Source organism: Zosterops lateralis, assembly GCF_965231275.1.
Source record: "Zosterops lateralis genome assembly, chromosome: 2".
NCBI lineage: Eukaryota > Metazoa > Chordata > Aves > Passeriformes > Zosteropidae > Zosterops > Zosterops lateralis.
In genome coordinates this window covers 108,077,884-108,101,259 of record NC_139763.1, presented here as the reverse complement: position 1 = coordinate 108,101,259, position 23,376 = coordinate 108,077,884, and positions in this window count along the sequence as shown.

The following is a 23,376-nucleotide window of genomic DNA, read 5'->3' as shown; positions in this document are numbered from 1 at the left end:
TTCCTTCTGTTGTTTATAACTTTGATAAAGGTAGTGGTCCCACTGAAGATTTCATATTGCTAGCTCTGTATTAGCTTATGATAATATAAAAATGTTGGAAGGGGAGTTAATTCACTACTTCATAATGGTGAAGTTATTGAGCTATGATAATAATTTCTGTGGATTATATATTTATTGGTGGGGGGGAAAGTGCTTTGGATGGTTGCTCATTGGGCTGAGAGGGATCTGGGTTTATTCATTCTGGTTGTTCTCCCAGAAATAGATGTTTGACCCAGAAGATATTCAGATCCAAGGTTTTTTTGGATAGAAGCCCATTTCAAGCTGCAGACCTTGCTGGTGTCCTAGAGCTTGGTGAGAGGGAAGCCTTGACCAGTTGCCCAAATTGTGCCACTTCTTGCCCTGGGTACAGGCTGTGTCCTGACAGCACATGGGGGGCAGAGGAGTACAGCCTGCCCAAGTCTACTCTGCAGAACAGATCTGCTCTTTGACTCTGAGCAACTACTTCTCCAATTCTTTGCCATTTTCCTTTTTTTTTTTTTTTTTTTTTTTTTTTTTTTTTTTTTTTTAACATTCATTCAATTTTGTTGGTATTTATGCGACAGCCAGTACAAGAGCACTTGTGAAACGCCTGCAGCAGATTCCATCTCATGGGAGTCTTCAAGGCACCACTCTTACAGAGATAAGTTAATAATGACTTTAATGACCTCAGAGAACTCATGACAAGGTGCTGCAAATTTGTAACCAAAATATCTAACCCAAGGTACCTGCTTGATTGTGGTTTATCTTACCACAGCAACAGGAACGTGCTGTGCCACTCAAACGTCCTTCAGTTTGAGGGCTCTCCTCATGTAAAAGACAGGCAGAGCCATTACCATTCCACATAGCTCAAAAAGCTCCTTTTCCTCTCAATTTTCTTGCTGAAATTACCTTTGAGACAACACTTTACCCCTCACTCCTATTAAATGATTATACAGCGAGAGCTGTTTCTTAAGTGGGATGAAGTCTGTGGATTTGCAGAGCTATTTTTTTCAGTTATTTATTATTTTTTTTTTAGTAAATATTTGGAGTCCCTCATTTTGTTTTTTTTGTTAGGCAATATGCTATATGTGTGGGCTCTGGCTAGTTGAGGGCTGTGGGAGCAATTCTGATCTGAAACAGCCTTCTGGTAAACACAAAAACGAGTGCATACCAATTTCAGGACCTCTCTATCTCGAATTACCAAAACAAACAGATTTGAAATTGGAAATGTGTTTACCCTGGCCCTTCAGTCTGGCAGAGCAGCCTTGGCCTCATGGAATGGAAACTGTGCATTTGAAACATCATGGGCACTATGGAGGTTTGGAGACCAAATATAGAGAAGGCTGTGAGCATTCTGGATTGAAATACGTAAGGAAGGGAGGAAAGAGCTGGCTGGATCCACAAGATAATGTGACACCCTTCTCTAATCAACCACAGAGCTCTTCATTTCTCAAATGAAACAATTACTGTTACTTCAACAATCTGGAATTCCTTGAATTCTAATTTCTATTCTATATAGAATTCAAGGAATTCTATTCCTTGAACACTAATTATTTTTTAGAAGCATTGCAAACATTTTAATGGGAACCATAGCATGATTTTGTCTGTGCACTCTGTTTGTTGGCAATAAAATAAGTGTCAGGATTTGTTTTTAACTCTACTGTTATCAATCTTGGAACTTTTTGATAAAAACTAATCTGCCATGCTTTATAATTTAAATTATTAAAATGTAAGTTAGAATTGCCAAGGTTGCAAATTAGGTGCACACGGGGAAAAAAAATCATGACCACTGACTTTGATGACTAAATAGTTTTATTAGATCTGAAAAGATTATGGAAAATAGTAATAAAAATCTGAAATAGATTGCATTAAGAATTTTTGTGCATAGTTAAAACTCATGCTCTTGGCATAAAATTTAAATGTGTGGTTGTCAGGGCTGACAACTATTTTACACCCATAATGGGCCAGAGCTGACTGAAAATAGTTTATCTTGATATTATCTATGGACCAAGTGTTTCAACATATTGTAGCTAAATTCAGTGTATTTATGGGGATCCTAAGAAGCAGGTAATTAGTGCATTGCAATTTTATTTCCAACATCAACCAGCAATATGAGTCTGTGAGCCAACTACACAGATGGCATAGTCAACTTTAACTCCATTTATTTCATTGTGATGTCCTTATTTAGTCCCTCAATTATTTCAGAATCAAACAATATTTTGGAATCAAGTCTATAATTTCATCTTTTTTCCTTGATGACCCTGAACCATTCTAGCCAGTGCTGTCCCACAGATTTGTATTCATAGCCTGGATTGCATTCAAGGTGCAACTGGGAGCTGGTCCTATTTCTCTGCAGATACATTTGGGGGCTGCAGAAAATGACAGCCCTCCCCAAAGCTGTGTGAATCTTATCAGAATAAGTTACCTGATGGAGAAGCTCAGCCTGGAAAAGCAGATGTAGCTGAAGATCCAGGAGACACAACTCTCAGCATTTTTGTGTTTGCTTTCAGTCTGGCTCCAGACTGACCCCATGGCCTGAACACTGTGGGTGAAACATGTAAGGAGAGCTCACTGTGCTTTAGTTTAGTTTGGTCCAGAAGGAACCAGTTTGTGCACGCTGAGTCTGCTTTGGTATGCAGACCAAGGCACGGGGAATAGCAACTGCCAAAATTTAATTGCTGGCCTGAACCAAAATGCTATTGTAAGACATTCTGTAAAATATATTCAACATCACTCCGAGCCTGGAGAGCAGTTTGGACATTTCACCTTTCAGCAGTCTGGTTTCAAGTCAGAATCTACAGCCTGACATCTATGTATGAGAGGTAACCCATGACACAGTCCTGGAATTCCTTCCAAAGTGCTCCCATTATCTTCCCTCTTTTTTTCTTTTTCAATGTCCAGCCATGCCTCCCTTTAGAAAAAGAAAGATGTAGTGCTTTGAGCTTTTTCTTTTCTTTAATACTGTACAAAAAAAAAAAAGAAAAAAAAAAAAAAAAAGAAAAAAAAAAGACTGAGGTGTGATCATAATTTACTCCAAAAATACAATGCATTGAAGGAAAGAAAAGTAATGAATCTTCCAAAGACATGATAATGCTATGGAAGAAAAATTAGATAGAAGTGAAAGTAAGAACTATTCAGGGCTTCCTCACCTAAGATTTTACAATATAGAGAAATCAATGGAGTGCAGGATTTTTGTGTTTGTGATGATATCCAAGCTGCAATGACTGTGTAAGTCTGCTAAGATGAGTTTGTAAGAAAAGCTTAACCAGTCCTTGTCTTTGAATTAATTGCAGTGTTAATGAACAAGTCTTCATGCATCTCTTACAAACACTTTAGCCTGATACAGTCCAAATCTCTGAAAGGCTTTACTTTGTTGCAGCCAATGAGCACTTTAATAAAATATTGCCTCATACTTCTTCACTGAACCAGTTATGAGAGCTTTGGTGACTTAAGGAGCACCAATCTGGCTGATGCAGTGAACAGCTGAATTTTTATCATGGACAAATGGTGTCAAGTCCTTGAGTTGGGGCTTTTAGGTGAATTATATCTGAAGAACTTTCAATGGCAGCTCCAATATTGCATGGTCTAGCATGCATACACTGCCAAATCAAGCTTGCCATTTCCAATAGTTGTCAAACTTCTAGGATATTTTTTCAACTCTTTGAAAAACTCTGGGCAGTGCTGGTAGAAGAAAGAGAGCAAAGCCAGTTCTTCAACTGCAGTAAAGTTCCCATGCATAAAGCAAGCAAATCCACTCAGCTCTATGGTAGCAATAGATTTACAAATCTCATAACCTGTAAGGGAAAATTATTTATATACAGTTGCTTGAAAAGTAATTTGAGTTGATATATCCTTTGACACCTTGAGAAATCCTTTTCACTATTATATTATGTGAAAGCACAGTCCCATCAAATGTTATCTGCTTTTTTCTTGGTGACTGCAATGTATATCATTCAGGTCATCTTCATCATATATTGCATTTTATTTTCTTATACATGATGCCTACAGGTATCAGGTATGTCTTTGTGTGTATGTATCCTCTGTATTATATATCTGCATCCACACACTTGTGTGTGTAAAAGTATCTAAAGAGAGAGAGAGAGAATCTCTGTGTGTGTCTGTGTACAGACATCCCGTGTACAGAATGGATGAACCTCAAATTAATGTTTCATGGTGTGGTGGTTGTTCTTTCTGGCACGAGGGATGATCACATAACACATTTGCCAGGATGCTGTGGAATAATTTCTTTGTGGGTTCTATGAAATGCTTCCTTGTATTAAACCTCTTTGTGAGGGTATTCTTACAAACCAAACAGGATGAAAAACACTGTAAACAAGACATGACTTTCACATACTCTATTAATTTTACTCCTTGCTGTGACATCATCTTTTTTTTTTCTTTTTTTTTTTTTTTCTTTTTTTTTTTTAATTTTGGTGATGTTTTGCTCTTTCTGTTCATGATTACAATATAGCCACTTCCAACAAAATTTGAAGTAACTTTTAGACTTATTTCATATACTTAGGAAGATGAGACCCTGGCTACATTCTTCCAAGGGCTTTTTTGCCTTTTATAATTTTCTGCAGCATCATCAGTCACAGATGAGGTGAACCTTGCACTCCGCAGTGCCAGGCCTGCAAGCAGCTGTTAAGGATTTCTGCTGTTGTGACTACATGCAGAACTTTTCATCACTGGGTGTCTTCCCGACTGCAAATTGGTAACTTTTAGTTTCATTTCTCTGCTTGAATTCTACTGCTTTGCAGGTTTGTTTTCTGGGAGTGCCTCACTGGTTTATAATTCTGTCTTTGAGCCATGAGCTCTGTCACAGCTGAGCACATAGAGCATCCCTTGTGGTGTGTGAGACATAGAATGGTCACTCCTGCTTTAAACTTGGAGAGCTAAAATAAATCCTCTGTCACTTTGTGCCTCTCTTTAGTTTCTTTGCAGAGAAACAACACTGAGAGGAAAACTGCAGACCATGACTGCAAACTACCACAAAACCTGTAATAAAGCTAAATGAACTTAGATACTTCAGGATTATATATGACCAAGCTGTAGTTCTCATGCATTATCTTTATAATTCTACTCTAATAATGAGTTCTGTGACTTGCTTCTGGACCAAAATGGGGCTTATCAACATTAATGAACCTTTATTACTTTTCCCTTAAAATGTCTGTGACCTGAGCCTTTGGGCTGGAGGAGTGTTGCTAAAACAGATGCTTTATAAAGAACTGTTAGTCTTGTGCAGCCAAAGGTTTGACAACCTAAAGGGTTACTGAGACCATTTTCTGGTATCATTTCACATTCCTTAGGCATCTCCTTCAGGGAAAAGGAAAGATATGATACCCAGCCTAGTTTTCTCACAAACCTGTGAGACATTATGGAAAAAAATATTTATTTTATTACAGGTCAGAACAGGACATTTCATCTACATGTTTTTTGAGAAATTATTTTTACGCTATTGCATCTCAAGGCTGGCAAATACATCAGTATACGAACATGAATGGTAGTTGACATAAAAATGCCTGCATTTGTGTTTCTTGGACAGGCTACCTAATCAGTTTAAGGAGTTATTTATTCAAACACTTATTCAGAAGCTGAAAAAATTTCAGGCTTGGAGATGCATTATCCTATGAATTGAATTTAAAACTGCAGCTGACTTCATACTGAGGCATAGGTCTTGGTTTAAAGAATGAGAGGCAGACTATACTTTTTCCTGACAATTTTGATTGAATTAATGTTTGATGCAAATAAAACTATTCTGTATCTTTGAACACAGACATTTTTCAGAAGGACAAAAAATGCACGCTGTTTAAATATTAGATATCCGTGTCAAATGTTCCTTTTGTACATATTCTCCCAGCATATTGGCATTACCCAGGTTTAACTTACTGCATTTCCACTTGAGGAATCTGAAAACCATTATTTGCCAGCCTCGGATTTTCTTAACATTGATAGTTTTGTCACGTCATTCATTACAACCTTCTGCTTCTCTTTGGGAAGCATTACTCCACTGGAAAGGAGCAATAGGATTTCATGACAGCAGCACGTTAGCCAAGACAATCGATTACAATTGTAATTTCTCACAGATGTATTAACCCGGTGGGTTTCAATTGATATCCGAGTAAGTTTTAAGAGACTTCAGGGAATGGATGTGCATCCCCACCCTACACACTGTTGTGTCCCTGACAGCACAACGTATTGTCTGTGAGGAAGCACCATATGGCTTCAGCTCAGAGGAGACAGCACCACTGTGTACCAGATGAATTTCTCTAAAGCTGAGCAGCAAAACTATAATGTGCCGTGCTAAAAAGTGCATATGTGAGGAAAGCAGGAGTGTGATAAACACAGGTGACAGCCCGCCAGGCTTTTCTGGAAGCATCACCTGTCCTCTTGAGATGATGCATGATGAATTGATATTGGCTGTGCACGTTCGTCATCCTTCCTTAGTGCTGGGTGGTGTTTATGCTACTCGTGCTCTTGGGTTCTTTGGTAATATAATCAATAATGTTGTCAGTTCTGACCTCTAAAGACCTCCTCAGTAAATGATATTATTTTAGTCAGTTGACTCTAAATCTGTGGGAAATGCATGTATTATAGAGGAGCTTTCTTAGAAGTTGTGTTTCCCACTGGGCTGTCAGAGCAGTTGACACATGTCCTCGTGTTACGTGTAAAAGTTAGCGCGGCACAAAACCCACTACAACTCACATGATATCCATTAACAACTGGCTTAAAACAGAAATCTCACAAAGAAACTCAAGTACAGGCATTTTTCCTGGGGTCATGGAGAGATTTGGGTTTTGCTAATGTTATTCAGTGAGTTGCTCGTGCCTTGGTCTTTGCAAACTGGTGCCTTGCCACTTCTCACCAAAATATCCGGGCGTTTGATATTTTCCTGAAATATCTGTGGAAAATTTTGTCAAAGTGGGTTATGATGTAGTGCTTCTACTGGGGAAGCAAAGTTTAAGGAAGAAAATGGGTTTCTTATATGAGACAACTTTTCTTTTTAAAATGCAAATACCAAGGTCACTGGAGGCAACTTTAACACTTATTTCTTTTGAGCCTAGGTGGTGACACTTTTGCAATGGCATGAGTGTCCAGGTGAGACATCCCTGCCTTTGCAAAAATAAGGTTTTCTTGAGGTATTATTGAAAATATGCTATTTTTTTAAACCCAGCTATTGGCTGTTGATTGATTCTTGACTACTGATGTCTTTTTTCCCCCTCATTTTTTAATGCACACTAGAAGTGATTGTATTGTTGTTGTTGGGGTTTTTTTTAATCCCATATCAACTGTGATTTCTCAACTGCTAGGGCAACATTTTCCAGTAGACTGAACTTAAAATTTTACAACTGGAGGTGAAAGCTGATCCAGTACCCAGGCTGTCAACTACCCAGTCCCAGCACAACACTCTGTCAAACAACTCTAATTTATGCAACCTTTGTGAGGTGTGATGGGAAAATTTCACTCTGACACATCTGTTACCATCATTCTCCTACATCACTGATATCACCTGTGAAAACCTAGTCCAGATCTTCATTGCTCCCATGTCCTGCACAGAACTGATGTTAATTCCAATTTTGGAGCAGGGACAGATGGAGAAAGAAATCCTAAAAGTAGTGAGACTGGGTGATTTCCCTTCCTTTGCTGGAGTATTTATTGAGAAAATGGTGTCACTATCTGGTATGTTAAAGCAGAAGTATAACTTAAAGTTGTTAACAATAAGACACTGAAAATTAGAGTAGTGAAAACCTGACCTGTGTGTGAAACAGTTGTCTCCAGGTCTGGCCAAGTTCATCTGTTCTCTGCTGAACATCATAATATGGTCAAGAATCTTTTAAGCTTTCTTGTTCCCCTGCAGTCACTGAGGCAAAAGACCTCAGTGCTCTTCTGAACAGCTCAATCATAAGAAGGCTTAGGCAGTATGGGAAAAAAAAGCAGATCTGGTAACACAGAAGAAAGTGTTTTATGCCCTTAGTGAATGCTGGCTATTCACCTCAAATACTGTGTTAGTTTCATGCTACCTGTTAAAAAACAGCTGTAGAAAAAGCTGAGTTCATTGGGGAATAAACAAAAGTCACACAGAGTGAAGTAGAATTACAAGATAAAATTTAATAAAAAAATTATACATGTTTGGGTTTGTTTTTGTTTTTTTGTTTTTTGTTTTTTTTTTTCACTGCTGTAGTGACATAGGTTTTCATTGCCACAGGATAAACAAACAGAAAGATATTTATGTAGAAGCAAGTATAAAAAGATACAGGCATTTAGATGGCATATTATTTTCTGCTTATAGTAGCATAAATTCCTATGAAGACTCTCTGACTTCATGCTTCAAGAGATGAAAAAATTTATGCCTTTATTTAAAATACTTGATATACAGGAAACAGAAACAGACCATTGATTTGATCCATGACATGATCATTTTACTCTAGGCATTATTGTACTAATAATTCTAAAATATTTGAAGTGACTCATTCAGGTTAGATGGGTTTTGTTTTAATTACACAGAATAATCTTAATAAGAATGGCTTAATCATCATTTAATATCAAAAATGAAGTACAAATAATAATGTACTTCTTGTATAACAATGAATCTTTGTGATACCAGAATGTATATTTTCATTTTCTTCTAGTTCTAGTAGTTCTCTATTAGTTGGAGGTCAGCACTAACAGACACTAAATTTGAAGTTGTGTCCTCAGTCCTGAAAAAAGCATTCAAGAATATTTTCTTTTTTATAAAGATAAGGACACAATTCAACAGGACTGATTGCCTCAGTAGTTACAAGAAAAGAGCAGAACAGTCTGTCACAGTAATTCCCAGACAAACAACAGTGAGGAGCCAGAACTCTTCCTGTAGGAATATATTTTTATGGCCATCCTTTGTGAAATGTTTCGTGCCCCGAGATAATACATCAGGCAAGAACAGTGACTGCTGCACTTTTTTGACATTTTTGGATTTATTTTGACTCATTTTGAAAGGTGTTATACAGTGCTCAGTTTTAATATTTTGGGTTTTCATCACGGGGTTGGAGTTTTCTCATTTGGCTTTTCTTTTTTTAAGAATTTTATTTTTCTTATGCAGCTGCTTTCAATTAATTTCCAAAAAGATAAACACTTTTATTGGATATCTGAAGTGATGAGATGTCTTCAGTATTAATGCACTGATTGCCACGACAATTGCAGAAATTGACCATGAGGTCTGTAAATTGAGAGATTGTATTAGTGCTACTCCTTTCCTTTGGCTTTTACACTTGTGAAGATGAGTAAATTTCTCCACTGAGATCCAAATAACAATATCTGCCTGCACTCTTGAGAAGTAACTATGTCAGCAAGCAGCAGTGGTCATGTAGGCAGAGTTCCCCTGGTCTTCCAAGCTGACAGAATTTTCTACCTGATATTTGTTTATCCATACACTCATAGATGAATGAAATCCCTTTTAAATTATGCTTTCAAATTACTTTTCTTGAGTATTGAAGACACATAGAGGTTGTCTCATGCATTTACAACTAACATGTCTGGCAGTTATTACAAAAAAGACCTGTAATCAGCCCTATGAGACCAGATATTGCCTAGGTAAGTTGGTTCACTTGCAGTTATCACTGTGAGCAAAGTGCAATAATTTAAAGAGAGCTTAGATGGACTGACCAAATAATCTGTATAAAATAAATAACTGCACACATTTCTTTAGTCTGTTTTCCCTTCCTCTTGCCCCTCTCCTTCCAGTTCCTTGAGGTTCATTCCTTTATTTCTTTGTTCCTTAACATTTATTTGTGGCTTTCTCCACCAGCTCTCTTCTCCTTTGCTTCTCTCAGGTTTCTTCCAAGGACAGCCTTCCCGTGTTTAACCATCATTTTTTCAAGGCACACTCTCTCAACATATGCATCAAGAAACAGAAAAGAGTAATTTACCCCCACTCTCTCTGCAGGCAACGTGAATTCCATTTTCACATTGTCATTTATGTTTGAAAACCCCTCAGGTTCTTCTCCACTCAGGTCTGCTTCCTTTTAGGATCCCTGGTAGAGCAGAAGAATGTGATTATTCAAGGGACTGCAGGTTAAAAGTGGAGATAAGCACACAAGATTTCTGTTGAGGGCCAAGAGAGTATAGAGAAAATCAGAGCAGGGAGTCAGGCTGAGGAGGCAAACACCAGGAACCAACCAAAACCACATAAATGGTCCCATTGAGAGGTTTGAGAGTTCCCTGATTCATGCCTGTGGCTGCATTTCCAGATAGTTCACTCTAGCACAGACATCCCATCTGGAATGGGAGCTTGTTCTCATCAGCATCTTTAACTTTTTTCACACCAACCTTTCATGAGCAATATACTTTTTGTGCTTCCTCATCCATGATGCAGTAAAAAGCAGCTGGTAAACAGAGCTTGCTACATTGTCCAAAATGGTTTCCAATTAAGCATTTTTAAACCACAAAGGGTTAAAATATCTCATTTCTACACCACTGTCACAGTACCACTATCTTTCTTTTTTTATATATTCCTTCTTTTTATTCCTCTGCCTTATTTAGGTTTCCAGTCCTATTCAAGGTGGAAAACACTCCTAACTGGGAAGCTGATGTGAACAGACATTTAGGTGGCATGACTGTATAGGAGAAAAGAGCTGCAGCAGGTAGGAGAAACAAAGTGTAATATAATGCTAAAAAATATCTTTTGTTCAGGATGTCCACACAGTTTAAAACACAACTAAATTGGTTTCATCTGACAATTTTATAGAAAAATCAACTGTAACTACCATTATGTTTTACAGTGTTCTTCATTTTTTTGGTTTTTTTTTTACTTTTGTGGGGAGGGATTGCAATCTTCTTCTGAAGATCAAAAAGTATTTCCATTCTATCTTGTTCACTTTAAATACATTCCACTGTTCAGGCCTTTCACCAGCTCAGTAAAACGTTTCAGATCTGAACTCTATCACTCCACCGGCTGAACTTTACAATTTAAAACTAATGTGCTGTTGCACCGTCTGCAGGCACTCCTAATGGACAACCTTAACATTGTTTGGATGCCAGGTAATTTGTTACAACCTGAATTTCCTCTTCTACTTAATGGCTGCAAGTTAAGTGTTTGCCATCAAAACCAGTGGTCTGTTGAACATTGATCCATGTGAGGACAGTGAACCTATGTCTTTGCAAATTTGTAAGTCATCTAAGAGGCAAAGCAAAGCTGACCTCGTAATGTCAAATCCCATTTAGAGCTGGTGAATAGGTTGGAAAGAAGGTACTTGATATCTTTTGAGCAGTATTAAAGATACACTACTGTGCAGAAGGATGAAAGCCTCAGTAAATTAATGTAGGGAGTCTGGCCTTTCCAAATAACTTATAGTTGAGTTTTGTATTTTAGGAGGAATGGGATGCAGTTAATAAGTGTTGTGACTTCAGTAAACAGTCTCTGAGCACACAGGCTTGCAGATATGTGTTAGAGGCTGCAGCTTTGCCCTTCTGTGTGCACCATTTTGTTTTCAATTGTCTTTCCTTAAACCTCATTAGTAATTGCACTTTCTAACTTCACTCAAAAGCCAGAACTCACATCATTTTAGCTAAAGCATCCATTTGGAGTTGAAATGTATATCCAACTGCATTTTACTAAAATATGAGGTTTTCATTTAGTCTGTATTTTACCTAAATTCTTCTTATTACCTGGTTACAGACCACAGCAGCACCTAGGCACAGAGTCATGGGGCTGGGGCTGATGCCCCACTCAGGACTAGTTTTTCCTTTCCCTTTCAGGTGTCAGTGTTCTCCTCAGTCAATAAATTCACTCTTCTGGATGTCAGATATGAAACTTTTGGGGCTTCCAGACTTACACTTTAAGATCTGACTCACACAGCTTGCAGTTTTCTGGATAATTTACTGGATAGTAATCCACCTTATTTGGCTGAACTAGCAGGGGTTGTTATCGCTTAATATTAATTTTTTGCATAATGGGAATTAATTTTTTTAAGGACTTTTTTTTTAAACAAGAAAAGCTTAATAACTGAAAATGAAAATGTTTAGGTGGTAAAGCTTTTGCTTGTAGGGCTTGCAAAGGCTCTGAGCAAAGGCAAGATCTTCATTCACTCTCTTTCCAGAGTGTCACTGCACTGTTTTAAACACATATACCCTGGCAACACCCAGGGCAGGATTTGAAATGGAAATCAAAAGTTCCTTTGAAGGGCAGTAGCAATTTATCAGAATTGTCAGGAACCAGTGAAGAGGATGGTTGCTGGATATAAAAACAAGATGTGACTCTGATGGTTGTGTGTGCTAATATATTTATGAATTTGGGCAGAAAGATGATCGGACACTTCATCTGTGCCTAATGCAATTTCATGCAGATTCTCACCAGTTGTGACCTCTTTGCATTGCTCCAGAATGTTATGCCTGAAATAGCTTGCCCTCTTAATCCCAGTATTTTTTATTAGGCTTCTGCTGTGGCCAAAACCTACAAAATCTAACTATGCAGCCTGTGGAGTGCAATGCTTTCTGAGGAATTTAAGCGGAGCCAAAAACCAGGCTCCAATTAGACAGCTTGCTACATTCTCACCATGGAGAGGAGACAGCATGTAAACTACCCATATGCATTAATTATAATCTCCTCCCCTACTTTCCATTTTTCAGCTTGCCAACTCTCTCTCTCTCTCTCTCTCTCTCCCCAAAATGAATTCTCTTGCCCTTCCTTTGTGGCTAAGATTAGGAGGTTTTGCCCCATGAAATTCAAAGGAGATGGGCACAGCCAAAGAAGGCTGATCTGTGGGGATCCAATCAGGCTGGTGTGTGTCGTTTTGAGTTGTTTTTTTGCTTTCCTTTTTCACTGAGTCATCGGTGGTTAAGAGTGGCAGTGGGGAACAATTAGTGTTTTCATAAAACTTAGACCTAGGGCTGAAGAGAGTGCAGGAAGCAATGTATCTGCGGTGAGTAAGCCTCAAGAGCCATAATTTCCCTGTTTGTTTCAGCTCAGATGAGTGCCATCCTGTTGTTTGTTTTACAAACTGTTTAATAAACTGTAATGTTTATTAACAGTAATCCATTAAGATCATCTCCTTTGAGACCTTTCCTGTACAGTCAGTGCTCTGCACTTCAATGAGGAACCTAGTTTAATTTTCCTCTGGTTTCTTGTTTTGCACCAATTCAGAAACTTTAATGATTTTATCTGAACTTTTATACCATGCTGCATAGAGAAAGAGATCTTAAAGCTGTTTAGACAACCTCTGCCAGCTTCAGAACGTGTCACAGAGAAAAATAATGAAGTCTAAAATATGTGTATGTGAACCCCATCGTCTGAAATTGTAACAGCTCAATTTCCTTGCTGGGATGTGGGAAAATTAGCTGTGCTATGTCATGTGGTGGATCGAGGTGGGAGGTAGCACAGGTGGTCATAACAACTGCAAAGGTTTTATTACAGAAGGCTCTGCTCATTTTTAATAAAATTGTCCTTGAAACCCAGCTAGCCAGAAATTAATAGGAAGCTTGCAATGACTTTTTTTTTCCTCGGGAAAGCGCTCTGAAATTTCACATAGTGAAAATCACTTATCAGTGCATCTAAACCGAGTTTTATTTTAAAATACAGTTTTTAATTAAAGTTTGCAATTCCGAGCCTGCTGCTCGTACCTGATATCTTGCTAAAAGGTCACAGCACCGGTGGCATTAATGGCATGAGAAGCTGATATAGGAGATTATGAATGTTCAAATTGCAGTTTCAGTTTATCATTAGGAGGGGCCACAGCCGTTCCTGGCTGAGTTTAGTGATGGAAGTGAGGTGTTTGTTCCTTGGCATGGCTGCTCTCACAGGAACCAGGCCTTTTTCCTAGGGTGGGTGTGAGCAGGGAAGGGGAAAATGCTGGTCCATGGTGCCAGCTGCCTCCTTTGAGGAGGGTGTTGCTGCAGCAGCCCCAGCCAAGGATGTGGTGGGGATGGCGACTGGGCAGCAGTCTCTCCCTAACTCCTGGAAATAACGGGCAAAAACATCACCCAAGCCTTATGGGCTGTCCTAACCAAGAGCAGGAGCTGCTTCATGTGGCTTGTGTCCCTCACTCTTCAAGTGACAAAAGTGACTTTGCCTGTGCTGGGAAGCCTTGAACTGGGTTGGTTCCAGTTGTATCTTGAGATGCAAAGATAAGATCCTTGAGCTGCTTTCCTGCAGCTGGCAGCAATACAGGGGGACTCTGGGCACTTGCCAGAGGAGAGAGGAGATGCAGCTATTCTCAGAGTGGTGTTGCAGAGAGTTAAAGAGAAGCCAATTTAATTTGGAAGCTATAAAAGGACCTCAAGAAGTGAGGCAGAAGTAGATGTTTATTGCTGGGAGGGGCTGGCATTGCTGTGTCAGGAGACACAGGAATGTCACACCTCCTGCCTCTGGTCCTGTCTGAAGTAAAGCAGAATGATGAACTTTGCACAGCAACTCCAGTAACTTTGCTGCTGCCTGAGCCAGCAACCTGAAGCTGCTGCTGTGCAGGGCAGGCAAAGGACAAGGCTTGGAAATCCTCCAGTTTGGCATGGAGGAAGATGCTAAGGAGGCCTTAGAGCCAATGTTCTCCAGCAGTAAGCACAAGACTAAGCTGTCTGCAAACAACCCCAAGGATAGATTGGGCTCAGCCTTATTACTCTGGTCATAACTCTGAATTGCTATTGCTTTAAAAATATATTGGTCTAGTGAAAGCTGAAATTAAGTGGAACATATTGCCACTGCCCTCAGGGATCTGGCATGGAACCACCACTGAAAGCAGAAATGATCATTTGCAAACAGAACAGAGACCAGAGTTCTGAGAGTCGGAGGCACTTGCTTCAGAACATCTGCCAGATGAGCCATGGCATAAGCTGCAGCCTCAGATTATGTGTGTTGGGCTGTTGGGTTTTGTTGCTATTTTCTTTTAAAATTGCTGTTTGGTCTCCTACAAAGCCGTGAATCTTTGCCAAAGACAGTGCTGAGGGTGAGGATCCAGATGAAGTAATTATGTCTAGCACAGGGTCTCTGAGAGAATGTACTTCCAAATTTGTGTTATTGATATGAAAGTGAGTTAGCAATAGCAGAGTTTTCTAAATAGTACAAAGGTGGTCAGGATGCTTCAGAAAATAAACAAATAAAAGGGCACCTTTAAAAGATTTTCATTAAGGGATGCAAAATCTGAGCCTTGGCTTCACTCATATTGAGGAAACCACCAAGGCAAAAAAAACACCTTGAAGTAGCTAAAAGTAGCTATAGAGTGAGATTTTTAAAATAGTCTCCCTATTTACTTTTCTTGTATAGAGAAGACACTGCTTGTTATAAACAATTATTCTTATTTTTAAGATAAAGATAAACCAAGTAAACTTTCTAATTTGGAGCCTTGGGAGCTGCAACACTTACCAAAGAAGTCTCTGGAAACTAGTGGTGACAGGCAGAGGCCTTAGGTAGGTCACAGTGATATCAAAAAGAGACTTTTGTCATTGCAGAGAAATTCTTGCTCAGGCAGAAGAGGTTATGTCAGTGTAAGGCAAAATGGGAGGGAAGCAAAGGTCTTTGTGCCCAAGACAGTTTTATATGGGCAATAACCTCTCCTTGATGAGCTGGCTGAGCCTGGGGACGTGATTCATCTGGTGCTAATGAGCTTTCTGCTGCCTCCAAACACCTGAGACAACACAGGGTGTCTCAGAGATTAGCTGACTACAGTTAGGAACTGACTTTCTTGTGCTGGAGAGTTTTTATATTGTCGACTGCTGTGTTTGGTTGAGAAAGGTGGAGGAAATGGAAAACTGTTATTCTAAGGGAGATCTTTGCGCAGAGGTCTGTGTTAGAGGTTCAAGGCCAAGCAATAGATCTTAGAAACTGAATGAGTTTCTCAACACAGCTTTTGTGTTGCTCAGCAGCCAGGAAAACGACCTAAGGATAATGGCTTTTGAGAAAGGTAAAGACTAAATAACTCTTGGTTTTCTCATTAAAATCTTCTCATTATTTAAAAAAGGATATTCACCTAAGACAGCAAGCTGCTGTTTTGTATTTCAGACTTCCTCTGAACTTGGGCCTCTGAAAAGTTTATGCTGTTAAGCAGACAGAAGGAGCAAAAAAAAATGGAAAGAACTGCTTGCTCAAGGTAACAAAGCCCACCCAGGAATTAAATCCAGGCTGCATTATCCCCCCACCCTGAATGCAGCCTGAGGATGCTGATTTGGCCAATACCAGGCTGCTCTGTATTAGTGAGTGACACATAGACTTTATACTTGTGAGAAAAAAAAAAAGTACAGTCACTGATAAGAGTCTGGATATGCCTTGTCCTTTTAACAACAAAGTTAACCAGTGGAGGAGGCTTTGCATCTAAATGAGGCTCTCTTCAGGTTTCAAATCTAATCAAAGTGGAATTCAACTTTCTTCTGAAGGATATGCAAACTAGTTGGTCAAACATCCTTCAGCCCCTAAGTTTATCACCAGCCTGATGTCAGTCTGGAAATCCCAACTTTCTTAAGAGATGATAAATGTTATCTGCCAATCTCTTCCACTGAATAAACTCTGTTTGATCTGCATTAATCACACTTGGCAGAAGCTGTTCAAGCCTGCTAGCAGCAATCCTGGTGAACAGCTTGGCATCATTGCTTAATAATAAAATGGAACAGTATGAAAAAAAAAAAAAAACAAACCATGAAGGAGCCTCCTTTTCATTGCCACCCCAAAGTTAATGAAACACACATTAAAATGTATGGTTTGAAATATTCAATAGATCTGAAAGTGTCATCTTGTAATCATATTATTGCTCTCAAGGGCAAAACATATCCCTTTCTTTTTCACTTTTCTGCTACAATGATACGTGTCAGAAGTGCACAGAAAGAGAAATACCAGATCCTTCTGTAATTTTTGATACTTTTGATCATTTTAATAAATGAGCATTTGATGTCCTGAATTAATCTTCACAAATTTTGCCCAGGAATGTCTGAGTCGTTATCACTTTCACTCCAATATGATCAAGCACAGTTCAGAACTCAGCAATTCCTGCCATTTTCCTTAGCAAGGAGAGACGGCCTGGGACAGGTCTGTGCATCACTTCAGCCCAGAAAAAACCCTATTTTGGGGTGGGCTTTTGAGATATTTAAGCAGTGACTGGAACACATGCTGAGAATTTCCACAAAAATGCTCTGTCTGGTTGCAGGTTCTCATCCAGAAAGTTCTTGAAAACCTTTTTTTGGTGACTTTTAGTTGTGTGGCTGCACTAAACTCAGTGGGACTGTTGATACAGGGAAAGTCTAGCACAGAAATAAGGAATTGATAGAAACATCTATTAGAGTGCTCAAGGAGAGTGAGAAATGTGCTCCTGGGGGTTACATGGCACCTGCCTTGGTTTTGAATAAATGGGAAGAGAGAGTAATAAAGAAAGTAAATAGAGGGGGAAGTGCAGGAAGTGGAGTCACAGCACTGGAAAATGAGATGTAAGAAAGGAATAGAAAAGAACAGAGGAGACAAAGTGAAAACAGTGAAAATATTTTGTTTGCTTGTTGCTAGAGGGGGAAGATAATGTTTTTTAAGAAGGGAAGGATCTTCTCTAAAACCTTCCATACAATTTCTGGGTGTGCAGGACCCACTCAGCAACAATTTTCAATGTTCTACTGAGGAATCTCTCTTGTAAAAAGGAATATTGACAAAACCAGCATGATTGACAAAGGAAAAAACACCAATTAACTTTTTTCCCCTAGACTTCTCCAGCGATATTGAAAATACTCCCATATTAGGAGTGTGCAGGGATGTATGGAAAACATGGCTGATCTTTATAAGTGTTCATTCATGTGAGCTTAAGCCTTGAAATTTTGAAGCTAAAAGATAACTTAAACATAGGCTTTTTGAAGCATCATCATCATTTTGTGATCCTTTGGGCCTTTTCCTAAACTTTTATTTCTGAAGGTTGAAGTTGCTTTGAAATATATTAATAAGGAAAAAAAAAAGCATATTCTATCCTAGTGTTCCAATAGATTCAATGAATCCATCCTGTTAAAATACAAACTTCTTCCTCTATTCTATAATATACACTACTATTGGGGTTTTCTCTAATTAAAAACTGTGTAATTTGAGTCCTGAGAGACACACTCCCTATGAAATCATGTAACATTGTAGTTAAAGTAACAGTGAACCTTCCTCTTTTTTTCGCAGGTATTTATTGAATTGCACAAAAGTTTTACAGAAGGGAAGACACATAAAGAATAAAAAAAAAGTAAGAAACAAGGACATAAACCTACATTAGATAAGACATTAGCATGATATATGACATTTTTTCTGAAGTTTGCATATCCAGACAAGGAAACCAAGAAGGAATTGCTGAAGTTTATCACATTTTGGAAGTTATATCTAAATAGCTCAGTTTAGTGCTGGCCACAGAAGCTACTTTCATTCTTAATATTAAACAAACAAGTTAATTACTGAAATTTTACTTGGATACTTGAACTTTCACATTAGACACCTGGAAGTCTATGAAAATATTTAATTAATTGCTAGTGGGTTGAAATATTTCCTATAATTGGTAACTTTTTTTTTTCTTGCAGACACCTACATTGATGCCTTGTTAATTTACAGGGATTTGCTACATATTCATCTCACTTTTGGCTGTGCTCACAAATAAGTTACTTTTTAAATTCTATTTCATTAAAGAATTGTAGTATCCATATGGCAATATATATGTAATGCATACTATATTAATTCAAGTTACTCTCCCCTCTCTGAGAAACTGTCAGTTTAATGAGACATCACAAATAAAGTTCAATCTGAAAAAAAAAAACCTCTCACTTATAATTGCTCAAAGTATGCATTCTCTCTCCAGGCTTCATTTTCACTGCATGTGTAATGTTTTTAAAGTGGTGTTGAGTGTAATGCATTTTACTCTGAACACTCTTTACTTTCTGGCTCGAGTTTCCTTCTTGATATAAGAGGGAAAAGTTGAAATTGCTTCTAGACGTGTAGGGAAAGCACTAGAATACAGATTAAATTCCTTACAAGGTTTGGATAAGTCAGGAGACAACTGTGTCAGGAGCAGTTAGGCTAATCAATAATGACACAATGTTAATTAATTCATGTGCTTTTACTGGGATATCCTTTTCCAAACTTATGTATAAATATATGTATATATATATATATATATGTATATACATGAAGTGACTAAGGCCACATTTTTTGTCTCTGTTATTCAAAGGAACATTTTCTAAAGCCTCTACTGAAAACTGAATATGATCACACAAAACAGGAAGAATATAATAAAAGGAAAGTATGTACATGGTGAGAAAGAAGTGTATAAAAGAAGATCAAAAAAGTATGGACTCAAAATAAGGGCCGGTAAGGAAACAAAAAATAATGGAAAAAATCTTCAAAAGCATTTTATTCCCAGGTTCCAAAATGGTAGACTACACTGAATTGAATTTTACATCCATCTCCTGGAATACTTACTCTCAGACACATTTTAAACCCAGGAGTCTAAAAGCAACTATTGCCCAAGTGCATTTTTGTTAGGAACTTTTTTACTTAAATGTGGATGGTGAGACCAAGAATAATTTATAATGGCATGATATATACATATTGGTAACCACAGTGTCTCAAATCTTTTATTTTTCTTTTGATGTTTTTTGGGGGTTTGTGTAAATGGCAAGGTTCCTGCTATTTCAAGTTCTCTGAAAACAACTGTATGATTGGAAAAGGATAATTTATGAGGAGCAGCGCTGTTTTGGAAACGTGCAGCTTTTAGTATCAATCTGAATTTTTCAGATAAAGGGTAAAAATTATATTGAGTAATACAGAACACAGAAGACCTTTTCAAAGGTTAATGTAAATAGCAGGAAACCATTTAGACCATTCTTTTTTTATTCTTACTTTGTTTATTAAGATTAAAGGACTTATTGCTGTTCTGAAGTGAAACTTCCCCTACCCTGGGGAAGGAAAAAAACTTTGCTTAGGAATTCAGGTACTGCTTATAGACACATGATCTATGGCGCAAAATATCTGAGGATACTGCTACGCAGGATGCTTAAAAACTTGGAAGATGATTGGCAAATTGGAAACCTTTCCTTGTCTCAACACAGATTTTATTAGCCATGTATTTATACCTTAGAGAAAATGGTTATTATTTATGAATAAATTCACTTAGCAAATCAAAATTAAAATGCTAAGCACTCTGCTGTCTTTCTTTCAAAACATCTCATCATTGCAGGATAGCCAGGACTGTGAAGGACCTGGAGATTAGTAGGTGATCTCAGGATCATGAGCAATGAATGCATGTGCATGCTGACTAGATGGACTTGATCAAGATGTTGTAAATATCATTCTCAAGGAGATGTAGAAGTGGTGGAAACACACTTCCCAAGATGATGTCTCATCAGGATTTCTGGTAAGCACATTTTTTGGCTTCATTTTCTGCTGTAATATTTGGTGTGGACAATCAAATCATTCCCCAGATTTTAACTTCGTGACTACAGGCAGCTGGAATGCTGAGGTAAATGTACTTATCTTTCCAAGGGAAGAAAACAATCATTGCCAATGAGAGCTTGAGGGCCACCTGTCTGAATTTTCCTCCTGTATGGATTTGACTCCCTGGATAACCTGCCAGGTCTCTCTCCTCACATCTCTCTCTCTTTCTCAAGTTTGCTGTTGGTGTTCTCTTGTGCTTATTAAAACCCTGCCACTCCTGGTGACCGTGGCTGTGTTTTTAGTGTAAACTTATCCAGAACTTCTGACAGAACTTGAACTGTAAACAAGTAAACAAATAAGTCTGGTCTGAGTAACGGCAGATTCATGCTTGTCTTCCAGGTAGCTGACAGTGACTCAATTATTTCTAAATAAATGCCAGCTTTCTTTGGGCAAAACCACATTAGAGTGGATAAAAAGACATGAGAACCTTTAAAATAAACTAAGCCCAGCACAAAAGTGTCACTTAAAAATCCCAATTAAAAACTAAAAAGAAACAGACTTAGTGTACTTGAAGTATTGGATCACACATGCTGCAGATAAAACTAACAAAGCATCACCTCACTTTTGGAACAGAAAAGAAATCTTTTCTGTTTTGTTTGAACATAAACAAATGGATCTGACAGGATTATTTTTGGCCTGTTTTTAGAGAAACAGAAGTGCAGATATCGGACTTCAACAAATGCATTCATAAGCAATTGTTAGAATCATTACTTTTGATAATTAGAAACAACTGCAATTTTTTTTTTCAATATTGAGATATAATGACAAGCACCCAGGAGTAATAATTCCTTTTCTTTGACATATGGAAAATTTTAAACTTTCATTTTAACAGTGAGGGTTAAAACAGATACAGTGACAGATACTATGGAATTTAGAATTTGGAAGAACCTGGATTTGAACATGGGCAAGTGCAGTTTTAATATTTCTTTTAACACAAGTAGCCAAGCATTTTTTGACTCTTGGTTTAACCCTCTCATATGGTCAAGGGTCTTCCTTGAAATTATTTTGTACCTTTATTACTTAGGGAAAAAAAAAGCATCAGGTTGTGAATGCGTCAGAGCTCTGATGGTGAATACAGGGACTTGTCTCGGCAGCGTTATATCTTTGTAAAAATGCTTGCCAAAAAGATGTGATGATATTGCCACATCACATCCCTCAGTCAACAGAGATTCCCTTTAAGAACCTTGGCTACTGTTTCTTCAGGGAGTTGATTTGAGCTCACACAGCAGAACTTCTTCTGGTTTTACTCATGGGATTATCAAATGCTCCCCAGGTTTCTGGAGATAAACCAGACAGATATATGTAAGCTAATTTGATTATTTGTTAGGACAAGGTTAACTTGATTATTGTGACTTTGAGGTTTTAGGATTCAACTCTGTCATCATCTGTCTTGCCAGGTGATGTTTTTTTTTTTTTTCCCTAAGAATTTCAAAAATAGAACCAGTCCAGAGTTAACTGTGTTTTTGACTTCCCACAGTGTTTAGTCCAAGGTATCTCACTTAGGCATCTGACCACCAGCGATCTGCTTTATTCCTGTGGCCTTCACCCCTGGCTGTGAAGATGGTTTTATGAATTAAGCCCCTTGCCATGATCAGCTTAACAACTCCGAATTTAAGTTACAGTTTGCAGTTGCTGTTGTCTCTCAGGGCTGACAGAGTTAACGGCAGCCTTCATAAAACCCATGAATGCTTTTCCTGTAGACAAAATAACTGCAAGGAAAAAAACAGTGAGGCTAAGAATAAGATGATTAAGCAAGCATCTTTAAACAAGGCACGATATATAGTAGGCAATAGCTGTGAAACAATTAGACCTTGTTTGATAAAAACACATTCCTGCTTCTTCTTCAAATGCATGCCCTGCTGTGAGCTTGTGGCTAATTGTTTAAAATATTTCCCTCTAGCCTCTTCCTTTATTTTTTTATTCCTTCTATATTCCTGACCAGTAACACCTACTGCTTCACACTGGCACAAGCAGTCAAGTCTGAACAAGCAGCAGACGGATCCATTCCTTGCAGTCCTTAAAGTCCTTGTCCTGTAGCAATGGGCATAGAGAAGTTTCACCTTTAACTGAATATGTGGAAAAGAGAACCAAATTTTCCATGGTGTATTTGCACCTGAGCCTTTTTAATCGAGACAATGAAAAGAGCATGCATTTGTTATTGACTGGGGAAGGGAAGCTAAATGCTCTGCCATCTGGGGATTTTATCCAGCAGCACTCTGAAATATTCTAAAGTGAAAGTGAGCAGCCTGATCCATGTGTTGGACAAGGAGAGAATGATTTGAATTAAATTTGGTGCTCTGGGTTCTGAGACAGTTTTGGTCATCATGAGCTCGGAGGTAAAAGAGGTGTAATTGTTTCCTGCAATTACAGGTGGGGTTCATATAGAAATAGTTCCTAAAAAACAAGGGAAGTATCCACCAGCAGCCAAATTATCTTCCCATAGAAATAGATACAACCCCATTGACACTAGAGGAGTTTTATCCACTTACAATAGCAAAGATCTGCCTTCTTACTGAGGTTTGTTGTTGTACACATTCTGCCCCAGGGTCATTCTGTAATTACTATAGAAAATAGTGTACTTACTTGATAACTTCTTCGAGCAGAAAAGCAATTAGCCTGCCAAGTGACTTGATGTTCCTAAGGAGGTGCTGGAGTTTTGGAGGCTGGAGGTTTTAGCAGAAATAAGTGGAAGTGAAAGAGGGAAAAAGTCTGACTGGCAGAGTATAAAGGAGAGGTCTGGCTAGGAAGATAGAGATGACCACTTAAGGAGTTATAGTTTCAAACAAAAAAATCAAAGCTTTGATGAAATACCAAACTCAGAAAAATACTTTGCTGCCAGCAAATGGTACAGGGCCCTTGCAATAGTGGGAAAAACAGCTGGAGATTCTGCCTGAACAATTTGCTCAGTCTATTCTAGGCTGGTGAGCAGTAGCCACATTCTACAAGATCAGTTGTCACATCTTTTTGAT